The sequence below is a fragment of the Chinchilla lanigera genome, unplaced genomic scaffold, assembly GCF_000276665.1.
Source record: "Chinchilla lanigera isolate Chin_1 unplaced genomic scaffold, ChiLan1.0 scaffold00046, whole genome shotgun sequence".
NCBI classification, from domain to species: domain Eukaryota; kingdom Metazoa; phylum Chordata; class Mammalia; order Rodentia; family Chinchillidae; genus Chinchilla; species Chinchilla lanigera.
In genome coordinates, this window is record NW_004955447.1 from 13,889,721 (window position 1) to 13,901,729 (window position 12,009).

A 12,009-nucleotide genomic window follows, 5' to 3' on the forward strand; every position below is an offset into this window, starting at 1 on the left:
TTCTTCATATTATCAAAGTCTTTGTCATCATCATTCTTCACACTTGCAAAATATTCCATGCAGTGGATATAATTAACTACCTGTTCTTATGTCCATTTTGGAGGGTGTACACATTTATAAATTATGAGCATCTTTTCAAAAAGCATTTTCAATAGTTTATAATATTTTAATTGATGAATAATTGTCACCTTATATTATCCAAAGGGATTTAAGGTAGCTGTTTCCTAAATTTCTCAAAATGAAAGTACAGGTTAGAGGTATGACTCTTCTGGAAATATGGTATACGATGTCTCCGCTTTTACTGCTGTTGGGGATGTAAGAATTGTAAATTCCCACAGTCACCTTGACACACTGGCCTGCCCACTGATATTTCTTCATTAATATTCTCAACTAAGGATTAGATCAGAGTGTGTTATCCTACTTGTGGAATCACTTGCCTTTCATGTAGTAGAAAGTGCCCACCTTCTAGGCTTGGTCAGTAAAATAACGGACACCCAGTTAAATTTGGAATTTCAGATAAACAATGGATAATTGGAATGCATTCCTACTCAGCATTTGTTGTTGGTATGGTTTGACTATTGCAGTGGTATGAAGAGGTGGGTCATTTTAGGGATTGGTTAGGTCATGTCAGCTTCTCCCTCATGGATGAAATTAGGGCCTTTATATGAAAGTGTTTGGCTTTCTTGCTCTTTGGTTCTTCTCCCAGGTGAGGACACAGAATTCCTCCCCTTTGGAGGATGGGGCAACACACACCATCTTAAAGCAGATGAGAGCAACCCTCATCAGCCACCGCCTTGATCTTTGCCTTCCCAGCCTTTGGAACCATGGGGAATAAATTTCTATTATTTATAAATTGCCAAGTCTGTGGTATTTGGTTATAGCAGTACAAAGGGGCCAAGACAGTCATTCAACTGAAATTCAGACTTTAGCCAAGTGTCCTGAATTTTGGTTTCCTAAACCTGACAACCCTACCAACTCTGCTTTGTGCTGATTATTGGACTTGGTTTAACTGTTCACATTTCTCAGCTTCTTTTGGAAAATGAAGAGGATCTTGTTCATTTCATAGGAGCAATACATCTCACAAAAAGACCCAGAAAAATACTTATCATACAGTTTTCTTTCCTTCCTACTTCCTTGCTACTTTCATATTCTCTCCTCTTCCCTTCAGCCCTAAGGATCACCTCAGTTCATCCCGATCTCCCTGTAGTAGATGCAGAACATTCAACCCAGCCATCTAGCCATATCACTCCTGAACCCTGTGCATTTGAACCTTGGCTCTAAGAAATGGTTCACTTCAAAATTTGCCTCCAGAGCAGCTGGAATATCACAATAATTCAATGTGATAGTGAATGCTCAGCAAACACAGTATGGGGTACATATGAGGAAAAGAGTTAACCCAGCTCATGGAATTCCAGACAGTCTTCTAAAGGAAGTGACATCTGAGTTAAGAATCGAAGGATGAAGATGAGTTGGTTGAGTAGGAGGAGACGGGCTGGGGCATGTAGACCACAAGGCAAAGAGAACAGCATGGGCAAAGACTCAGAGGAACCGAAATTGTCGTGGAACTGACAAAAGCAGGGGTAGGCTGGAACAAAGATTAAGAGATGGACACTGAGAGAAGGAGGCCAGATCTCCCCAGGTCTCGGACCTTGTTGGATGGCTGAACTTTATCCCAGGAACAGCAGCGTGCCATGGGCAAGTGCACACAGTTTAAAAAGCCCAGAAATGATATGATCCATTTTCTAAATCTGAGCCATCCTGCTAGTTGGTGGGAGAGGAAAAATGGAACAACTTGTCTAAAGATAAACAAATTTTGAGGGTTGTAAACATAATTCAGTCAAAAGATGACAGTCATCACACATAGACTGCACTTCCCTCCTACTTTAGTAAAGGGAAGGAAGGGAGATCTTGGGCACCTGATGTGGAGCAAAATGGAAAGAGACAGTGAGGAGATCTTAGACCATTTCAAATCCTGCCTCAGTTTAGCCTTAGGATCTTTCACTTACTTGTCGTATGAAACCCAACCCAAAATGGTTCAAGAAAAGAGTGAGAGTTAGGACTAACAACTCCAGGAGACCGAGGTACCCACAAAAACCTAACCATGGATAGTTACAGCAGATCTACTCACAACGGCCAAAGCTTGGAAGCAACTCAAATGTCCTGCAGTGGGTGATGGGATTTAGAAACTGTGATACATTCAAACGATGGAATATTACCCAGTGCTGAAAAGAAACAAGCTACAGAGCCATGAAAAGAGGTGAAGGAATCTTAAATGCATACCTCTAAGGGAAAGAAGTCAAATGTGGCTACATACTGTCTGATTCCAATTACGTAGCATGCCGGAAAAGGTAAAACAACTATGGAGGTAGGGAAAAAAAAAAAAAAAAATCAGTGGACTCAGAGTGATAATGATGTGTGGTGCTGTTTCAGAGACTGCGGCAGAGGTACAACTCTGATGAGGGCCCTTCATGCCAGTTAGCTTGTGTATTTGCGGGGTCAGGGTGTATTTGGGAAATCTTTGTTCTTTCTGCTCAGTTTTTCTGTGAACATGACACTGGTCTAAAACTGATCTGTTAATTAAATAAAAGTCCCAGGAGTAGAACTGGCTTGAAGAAAAGCTGGATGCGAGGGTTTGGCTGAGAACATAGGGCCCAGGCTTCTCTTCCTCTGCACCCCCTGGTCCTACTGCCTCTCCTTCCACAGAATGCACATGTTCGCACGATGCCTGCAGCCGCCCATCCTCTCCATCTTCCTGCCTGTAAGACCAATGGAAGTGAAGGTCTATTTTGAAACCAGTGGTCCCAGGAAATAATTCAGGGCATCTTATTCATGGCAACAACCCTGAATCAACAGGATCAGGCCTGGAACACAGGTCAGGGATCGAATCAGCTCTCCTGAAGAGAGGGTCCCCCTACAACATCTGGGAGCTACTGCAAGAAGTACAATCAACAGCTAACGGACAGTCAGAAACAATAACAGCCTACTGCGCCTTGTCCATCTTCTAATCCAGAAACCCAGAGTGGAACTGAAGAGCAAGTTTCAGTAAGAACATGTGGATAGAAAAGAATTAAAATATGCAGTCAGCTCATATCCCAAATGGCAAGGGAAGGGTGGTAGTCAAATCTTTAATAACCACTACATACAGAGACTGACAACTCCAAATGGCTGTCAGGTGATATGTCTGTCAGTGCAAATCAGCCCTGCTAAGGGAGGCTGTGCAATTTGCCAGCCGAGGTGAATGAATCTGATGCTTAGGAGTCTCCAAACCAAACAAAACAGAAAACTTTAGAGAAAAGGCTCAAAGAAGGAAAGAGGGAAACAAAGAGGGAAAGACAGAAATCACCTTGCATAACTAATCCTTTTAAATGACTTTAGAATAATCCAAACTGAAGATGAATACAGTCACAATAATTTATCCCTATCATCCATTGGTAAATTCCGTTCCTTTTTCCTTTCCTTCATTTTCCTTACCAATCTGGAAATCATACAGGCCAGACACAATTACTTAAACAAGAAACAAGATGAGAGTTGACAAAGACTGATGCCACCCTACACAGTTCTAGTTTCCCAAGCACATATTCACAGTGGAGAAATGATCCCCTGTGGTTTGTCTTTCATAGAACATGCCTGCCAAATGTTTACACATGAAATAATATCAAAATCGAATTTTGTTAAGTTAAGCCATATTTCAAAAGAAGTCCAAACACGGATCACTTGGTAAAGGCAAAATTTCACTTTGTAAAACAAATTGAAATCCTGTGTTTTGGCCACCTAATTTACAGAGGGTCAGAGTAGGGGATGAGGGTACAATGACTTCAGACAGAGGGCTAACCCGCACGCCTCCCACTGTGCTGTCAAAGAGAACGGACACCACAAGAGGAGGAAAACCTGTTTCCTGCTCTCAGGGAGCTCACAGCTCTATCAAGGACTCTAGTCCTTCCCACAGATGGAAGATTTAAGGAAGAAAAAAGAAACATAAAGGCAAGGTGGAGGCTAAGTGGTGTGATAGAGACCAGGAGGAAACGGATTTCTGTTTACGCGATGCTTCAGCAGCCTCGGATGAAAGCAGGTGATGAAGGCACAGCCAGCACCCGCTCAGAGGTCTGGACTCTAAATTACCAGCTGGGACTGTGGGCTTTAATTTCAGGCCTGCCACTGTCTCATTCATCCACCTTTGGCAAATCACCTCACCTCTCACTGCCTGCCCTGCAAAATGGGAGTAGCAGTCAAGCCCTGCTCTTCAGAGCTGGTAAAGAATAAATAATAAAGACTCAGTAAAGGATAAGGCCCTAATAAATCCCGACTAGTTAGTGGCCAGCCCTAAAGGAATGCTACACGGAGCATATGGTGTATGGGTTTAGAGACGGTTATGTATCACCAGTTTGGTTAAATTTGTCATGGGGGTGAAAGGGTCCACTTACACAGTCTGTTATTAATTACTGTGAAGGATCTTTGTGACATTGAAATGCAGATAATTCCTCGGATTAAGAGCAGACATCTGCCCCCATTGTAATATGAGAGCATAATTGTCATCAACAGAACCATGTTTTTCTTACATTGCACTGGAATAATAAAGGACTGCAATTAAATATTTTGACCAACACAGTGATTAAAGGGATATTTATGCTGCGGTGTGATTACTAAATCAACTTCAGCGCTTTCATCGTATCCCGCAAGCCATGTGGTGAAGAGGTGAGTTTGTTTTTTAGACCAATTTACTTTTGTTTTTAAAAAATAAGAACTTATCTTTAAAAATATGTTTTCAGGAAGCTATGTTCGTATTGCTCTGATGTCCAGCCTTTCCTTTATCTTTGCTGTTGGGGGTGGTGATATTAAGTACGTGTAACAGAATGTTTTCCACGTGAAGGGGTGAAGAATGGCAGTGAAAGCACACTCAGGGAGCTATCACCACTTAAAGGACCTGAGCATCATCTCATGCCCCTTCTGTGCTCCTTCTAACCCCAATCCCTCTGCCACTCTGCACTACGCAGTAGTCAATCTCTTACTTGTTTCATGGCTTCACGTATGTGTGTGCTTCTAAGAAATACTGTATGATTTCTCATGCTTTGTGACTTGGCACAAAGGGATTATATTACATGCACTCTTCTGCAACTTGAATTGGTTTCACATTTGTGTGTGTGTCTGTGTGTGTGTGTGTTTCACTCAACCTTGCGTCTTTGAGATGGGTCCTTGTCCATGCAAACAACGGTGGTTTATTCATCGTCACTGCTGTGTAGAATCCAGGCTGTGAGTATTCCTTGACATGTACATTGCTTTCAACATCATCCTTCCTGTGCCTGCCAGAGAAGATGTGTTAGAGTTTCTTTACAACACTGCTTTTTAGACAAGACCCAACCAATAGTGGGGCCGATTTAGTGAGTCTCAACCAACAGTTTAAACTTGAATGCAAGATGTCAGAATGTAATGCAAGTCACCTGGTAGCTATTGTTGTATGAAAATTTTGTGTTGTGCTTCACCTTGCTGTGCTGTTATGTTGTAAAATGTATTCTGTGCTCTCTGGCCTTCTAAGCACAGCTCTGCCAAGAACACCTAATAAACAGGGCCCAAGAGCAGAGCTCTCCAACCTGGGCTGTGCACAGGACTCACCTGCAGATCCTGGGGCAGTGCTCACTGCATTTCTAGCAAATATCCAGGTAACTCTCCCTAGGCTACTAGTTGTCTCCTGGTGAGCACAAGTGTCTAGGTTAAGGGACACACACTGGCTTATAGGCTAGACACACCATTTTTACTAAGGACACTGTTCCCAAAGTAGTTGGGCCGATTTTCAAGTTCCCACTGATTTGTGTTTCCACTAAAACAAAGTAGTACAGGTGCCCCCTTATCCACAGGGGTTACATTTCAAGACCCCCAGCGGAGGCATGAAAAAGCAGAAATTACCAAAACCTGCATATACTGTGTATTTCTCCTGTACACACACGCACTAATTTAAAGCCTTTTGCATCTTTACTAAGCACCTACCGTGCACCATGTAACGTTTGCAGTTTGAGATGCTACAGCAAAACTAGCGTGATTTTCTCCCCTTCTTCATAATTTCATGAACAGAGGATTCATTCTTACCATAGAACATAGCAACCTCAGCATATGATTTTTTTCTTTCCTTGTTAAAGCAGAGAACTTTCACCTCTTCACTTAAAGGGAGCACTTTACAGATTCTGTTTGGCATATCCAAATTGCCTGTGTTGCTACTTTTTGCTCATTAGGGTCATTATTAACTGAAATAGGGGTTACTTGAACATAAGCACTGTGATACTGCAGCCATGAATCTGATAACCAGCTGAGGTGGTTACTAAGCAGCTTACCCCTCAACACCACAGATGGAATCACCCAGTGTGGATACACTGCACGGAACAATGACTCCCGTCCACAGCGAGATGCACCTGACTTTACCATGATATTGAAAACAGTGTGTGATTTAACTCTTCCAAATTGTAGTTTGCCGTCATTTTTTCATTTAATACTTTCAGATGATGGCTAAATACTGGTAACTGAAGTAATAGAAAGTGAAGCCATGGATAAGGGAGACTATTCTGTTGACAACCCTCAACTTGCTGGCCTGAAAAACACCAAAGGATATCTCCGTGTAGTTCTAATTTACCTTTCTCTAAACACGCATGGGCAGAGCATAGTTTTGTAAGATTATTGGATACTCGTGACTTTTTTCTGCTTTTCTTTATTTTAAAGAGAAAATGAAACAAAATAACAACAACCAAGGTAAAAACAAAACAACACAAAAACTATAAAAACAATACAGAATTTCAAAACAGGGCGATAGGAAGTTAACAACTGTTGTTATATTACATATTGTCATCTTCAGTGAAGATGCTCAGATTACCAGAATGCTTAACCAAGTCTTTTGCCCATTTTTCTATTTGACTCATCTTTTTTATATTGATTTATAGGGATTTTCTATCTTTTGGACACATCCTGTGACAGTTGTGTATATTGAAAATGTTATGGTTGATATATTGTGTCAACTTGAGGAGTCTAGAAGGGTAACTAAGTGACTCAGCAGGGAGCCAGGGTCCTTACTTTGTAGTCATCCTGAGTCTGTGCAAGAGGAGGGCACTGGGACTGTGTGGGCGTGGGCAGATAGCCGGCATACAATGTAAGGGATAAAAAAAAGGCTTGCTCTCCCCTCCTTTTGCTCTTGCTGCTTTTGCTGTCTTCTGCCGCCTTGAAGTGTTGCCCCTGTGCCATGCCACCCTGCCTTGGAGCCAGCTGATTATGAAGTGAAACCTCCACAAACTGTGAGCTAAATAAACCTTTCCTTCCTTCATTTTGGTATTTTGTCTCAGCAACTAGAAAAAAGTAACTAAGACAGAAAATATATTTTCTTTGCATTCTTCTGTCATTTTCTTAAAACAAAAAGACCGCCGAGCTGTGGTCCTTTCCCTTTAACAGTAGCCTTGCCTGTGCACCCAGAGGCCACAAGGCAGAGAGGACACAGGATCTGACCCAGACGGACAGCCTGCATTCCAAGGAAAGGGCCAACTTCTCTCAGAGCCATTGACTGTGATGTCCTGTGTAATGAGGGAAACTGAGGAAGACTTCAAACGAGGTGCCCCAAGAAGCTAAGATTTTGGATAGATGTAAACACTAACATGGGCATCAGCAGAACTACACACTCCAGAGGTTGCTTTTGGAAAACCACAGAGCTGAGTGTTGGACCTTCTCCGTGGCGTGTGACCAAGGCAGTCACACCAGACCCTCCCGAATTTCACACCAAGCTGTTTCCGTCTTCACTCGGACTGTATGGGCAAGGACCTGGGTTCAAGTCCAGCACTATTTTTTTTTCCTCAGAAAAAGACACAAAGAATATCAGAAACATATACTAATAAGAAAATTCTCATTAATTTTTTTTTTAAAAAGAGACCCTACATTTTCATAGTACCAAGAGCCCCATAAATTACATAGTCAGCCCTCACTATGGACGGGGGGGTGGGCTGCATACCCTGGATTATAGGAGATGAAACAAGGTGGCCCAAAGAGAGACTTCAGAGAACAGAGCCTCTCCCAAACACCACCAGATGTGCCGCGCATCTTTTTAGAAGACATGAAATCTGTGAGGATAATTCATCAGCAAGCCATGAGGAATGGCTCCCACTCTTACCAAGAACATGTACATTCTAAAGCTACCCAAGTTTTCTACTGATCTAAAGTGCTTGTTGATAAACACTGTGAAGCAGGCTGGGAAGATGCTACATTTTATATTGATCCAAAACTCCTCTGATTCCGGGAAAATGCTGATCTCTCTCAATAACTTCGCAGGTATGGATCAAACACAGAGACAACGATGAGGAGCAGGGACACCAGGAGCAGCTAATTGGGTGCACAGCCTCTCTGTAAAGGACTGCTTTCAGGATCCTGGCTGAGCCCTTCCTTTTCTGTTCTATGGTTTTTTCATCTGTAAGCACAGCTGACCCCTCGACCTTGCTTCCAAGATGCCCTCTGGCACGCTGGATGGTCTCTGTGCCAGTAATTGGCTCACTCCTTGCTGACCTCGCTGCAGTCCCTCCTCCTCCTCTGTCTCCCCTGTATACCCATCCGGATGTCTGCGTCTTTAATGGAAGGTACAAAGCGCTTCATGCGGTGGGCAGTCTACACGGGCCTTTACCTGCAAGGTTCTGGAACTGCAATGCAGAGGGTTGAGTCTCGGTGCCCGGATCTCCTTGTCTGTATGCTGAGGATCATAAAAGAACCCCTTCACACGGCTGCTGTGGTAATAAATGAGTGTTGTGTATTGCATGTGGAAAATGATATTCAAATATTTGCTATTATTTTATAGCCCCAAGGGATAAAAATGAAAACAAGTTTCATTTTGTTTTGTTGTTTAGTTTGACCTTCTTGAACTCCTAAAGAGCCTCTCAGCTCCTCCCTCAGCCACACGCTCACACCAACCACCCTTCACACAACCACCAGTGGGATACAGATCAAATGCAGATTCGATTCACTAAGGCCACTAACTGAAACCTTTCAAAGCTCTTGTCACTGAGGATGAATTCTTAGCCCCTTGGTGCTGCAGCAGATGCTCTTGGCGACCTGGCCTCATCTTCCTCGGCAGTGCATCTCTCCCCACTGCCAGCCTGGGCCTTGACCCAGGGTATCCAACTGCTTATGGATGCTGGGAAATGCCAACATATTTGTCACTGTTCTAGCTTTGCTCTTCCTGTTTCTTCTACCGGAGTTCTTCCTGCCCCCAAACTGGATAATTCCAACTTAGCCATTAGACCTCAGTTCAGGGATCGCCTAGTGCAGAAAGCCCCTCCCTAAGCCAGCAGCCAGGCGGCTTCCCTGAGATCCCCAGTGCAATGTAAAGCTCCCAAGCATGGTACGACAATGTGATGCTGTGACCCAAGCGCTGACTCTTTGGAGATAAGACTGCCTAGGTCTGGCTGTCATTTATCTGTGACGTGGCTCTGAACAAGTCCCTTCGACTGTTGTGCCTATTTCCTGCCTGCAAAACAAAAATGATGAACGTACCTACCTTACACAGCTGTTGTAGAGAGTAAATTAATTGAAAGGCATAGCATAGTGTCTGGAGGAGAGTAAACACTGAATAACTGTTGCTACTGCATTATATTTCATTTTCTGTTGATGTGTCCCTTGGACTCCTGACCCTCAGCATTATTTCTTTTTCACTTTTGTTTACTGTCTAATACTTAGCAAAATGTCTAGCATTCTATTCATTGGTTCTCCTCTTCTTCCTGAATATGAAATTAAAATACATTTATATCCTCCATTTGCTCCCAGCCTGCAAAAAGGAAACACAGAACTGGCTTCTGTTCAGTGAAACGTGAGCATAACCTACAAGTCTATCGGCCCAGCATAAGACACCCCAAGGTTTCAAAGTCTTCCTCCATACATGACGCTGGAGGCAAGGAACTCCTATCTTTGCATACAGCTATGTCACATGGTAAAAAACACCAAATTCTTGGGTTGCCCATGGGGGGGTAAGCCGCCTCAGCAGCAAAATTTGCACTTAACTTAGGGGAACAAGAAATAAACCTGTGTTGTGCTAAACTACTGAGATTGTTGCTGCCATTATTCCCCTTGACTAATATTCTAGGTGTTCAATTAAATTCTGTTGAAGTAGATGATTAAATGAATAAGTGATTAGAGTCAAGAAATAAGTGAGAAATATTTAAATAAATTAGAGCTCATGAGCAAGGAAAAGCTAGGAATTTTTTAAAAGATGGTTTTAAGAGGTACAGAAGCCTAGATGAAAAACTATGTGAGATGTCTCTACTGCTCCTGCCTCTACCCCACTCAGAGTTTTCTTTGCCTGTTGTTCCCTGGCTGCCTATCGTCCAACAACCATTAAAAAGATTATAAACAGAGAAGAGTTTGAGGTGAAGTTTTTGCTGCTGCTGGACAAGTTTCCGACCCCTGAGGTAGATCAATATAGCATCGAGGATTCCAGGGTGAAATGAATGAGGTCCTTTAATAAGTATATATACGTGGGTTCTCCAGGGAAAAAATGCAGCCCTAGAGTTTAGGCTCTCCTATTTTCACAGGATATTGGAGATCAGAAAACTGGTAACAGACGGTGACCGCCTACTGCTCTGGAATAATATTAACTCACCTATTTGCCATAAGGTTAGAAAATTCCAGGAAGGAAAAAAAAAGACTTCTCCAAAAAGGAGAAGGGAAATGAATCTCCACTGGATCTGCGGGCATGGTTGAGTGTAACAGTCTGTGAATAAATTAAATGCTAAGTTTGTCAAGGACACAAGGGAGAAAGAGAAAAGAGACAGTGGGAAGGATGATTCATCAGGGTCCCCGAGGTCGTTCTGACATCAAAATGCCAACCTAACTTGCTTTCTTATGCTTCCCTACCCTCTCCTTTCTGGACTGTGCCAAAAGTGTGGGCATTGTCCTGCAGGAGGGCCAGCCATCGAGGACTCTACATGCTGGTCAATGCTACCAGAGCCATGTTGAACTGACAAGAAGGGCTAGAAAGACAGAAAAAACCAAAACATTTCTTAATTCTTTACTATTCTCTCTTGAGCTATTTCAGTAAAGAGTGGACATAGAGTCAGTGTCAGTGACAATTCAGTTCATCTCAACAAAAACTCACACTGGAAGCTTGTCACAGGCCTTGCATTATGCTAAATGGTAGAAATAGTACTGGCAAATTCTGGCCTCCAAAAAGTTCAGAATTCATCCATCGCACTCCAGAAAGAATGGCTATCAGGAAGAAAGCAACCAACAACAAATACTGACAGGGCTGTGGGGAAAAAGCAACCCTTCTCCACTGTTAATAGGGAAGAAATTGTTCAAAAGGAAAGAAAAACTGTGATTGGGGGGAAAGGGAAAGGAAGGAAAAAGGAAAAAATATATATACACAAGAAAATTAAGATACAGCTGGTTTCTCTTGGTTCACTGAGGGAAAAGTTTTGTGCTAGTAATTCTCTGGACAATGTTTCATGCCTATATCTTGTACTCTGGAAAACTACTGTGACTATAACAGCACACCATGTGTTGATTATTGTTACTGTCCGACTAGCCTGTTTTCAAACTCTGTTTTATTGTTATTTCTTACTTTTTTCTGTTAAAAAATTTCTTAAAACTTTGTAATTCAGCAGTAAGAATGGGAATGTATAATTAACTACAATGAAATACAACATGGTTCTGATTCTAACGTGGCTAGGGTTTTGCTGGCCAGTACAGGAAGGAGTAGGGCATCAGAAAACATTAGAAGGAGAAGACATTTCACTGATGCTTAAAGCACGCTTCCATGGACATCAGGCCGGAAGAGGAGGGTTGACTTCTAGGACAGCAGAGAAGAAAGGAGAGAAATGGCAGGCTCTGCTCAGGAAACATGCGTGGTCTGGTGGTCTACTGCGTGGGTGAGTGGGAGAAGTCAGAAGAGATGGACCTCAAAGGGCAGGCTCAACCAGTTTGTTGAGCAGAAAGCCTTGAATTCATGGTAAAGTTGGGGCTGCATCCTGACTCTTGGTTGTCAAAGGGCAAGAGCACTCTGACATC

General features: G+C 42.7%; 1 long non-coding RNA gene across 2 annotated transcripts in view; it reads right to left on the reverse strand.

Annotated features, from left to right (window-relative positions):
• The window catches only part of LOC106149487, a 39,723-nt gene that overhangs the window by 12,286 nt on the left and 15,428 nt on the right, over positions 1–12,009 (reverse strand). Inside the window, exon 3 of one of the 2 annotated variants that reach the window (XR_001235708.1) lies at positions 5,176–5,297. The exons of the other annotated variant lie outside the window; for it this stretch is intronic. This is a non-coding gene — a long non-coding RNA (uncharacterized LOC106149487). Of the gene's footprint in view, positions 1–5,175; positions 5,298–12,009 lie in introns of those variants that run through there. 2 annotated transcript variants of the gene reach the window in all.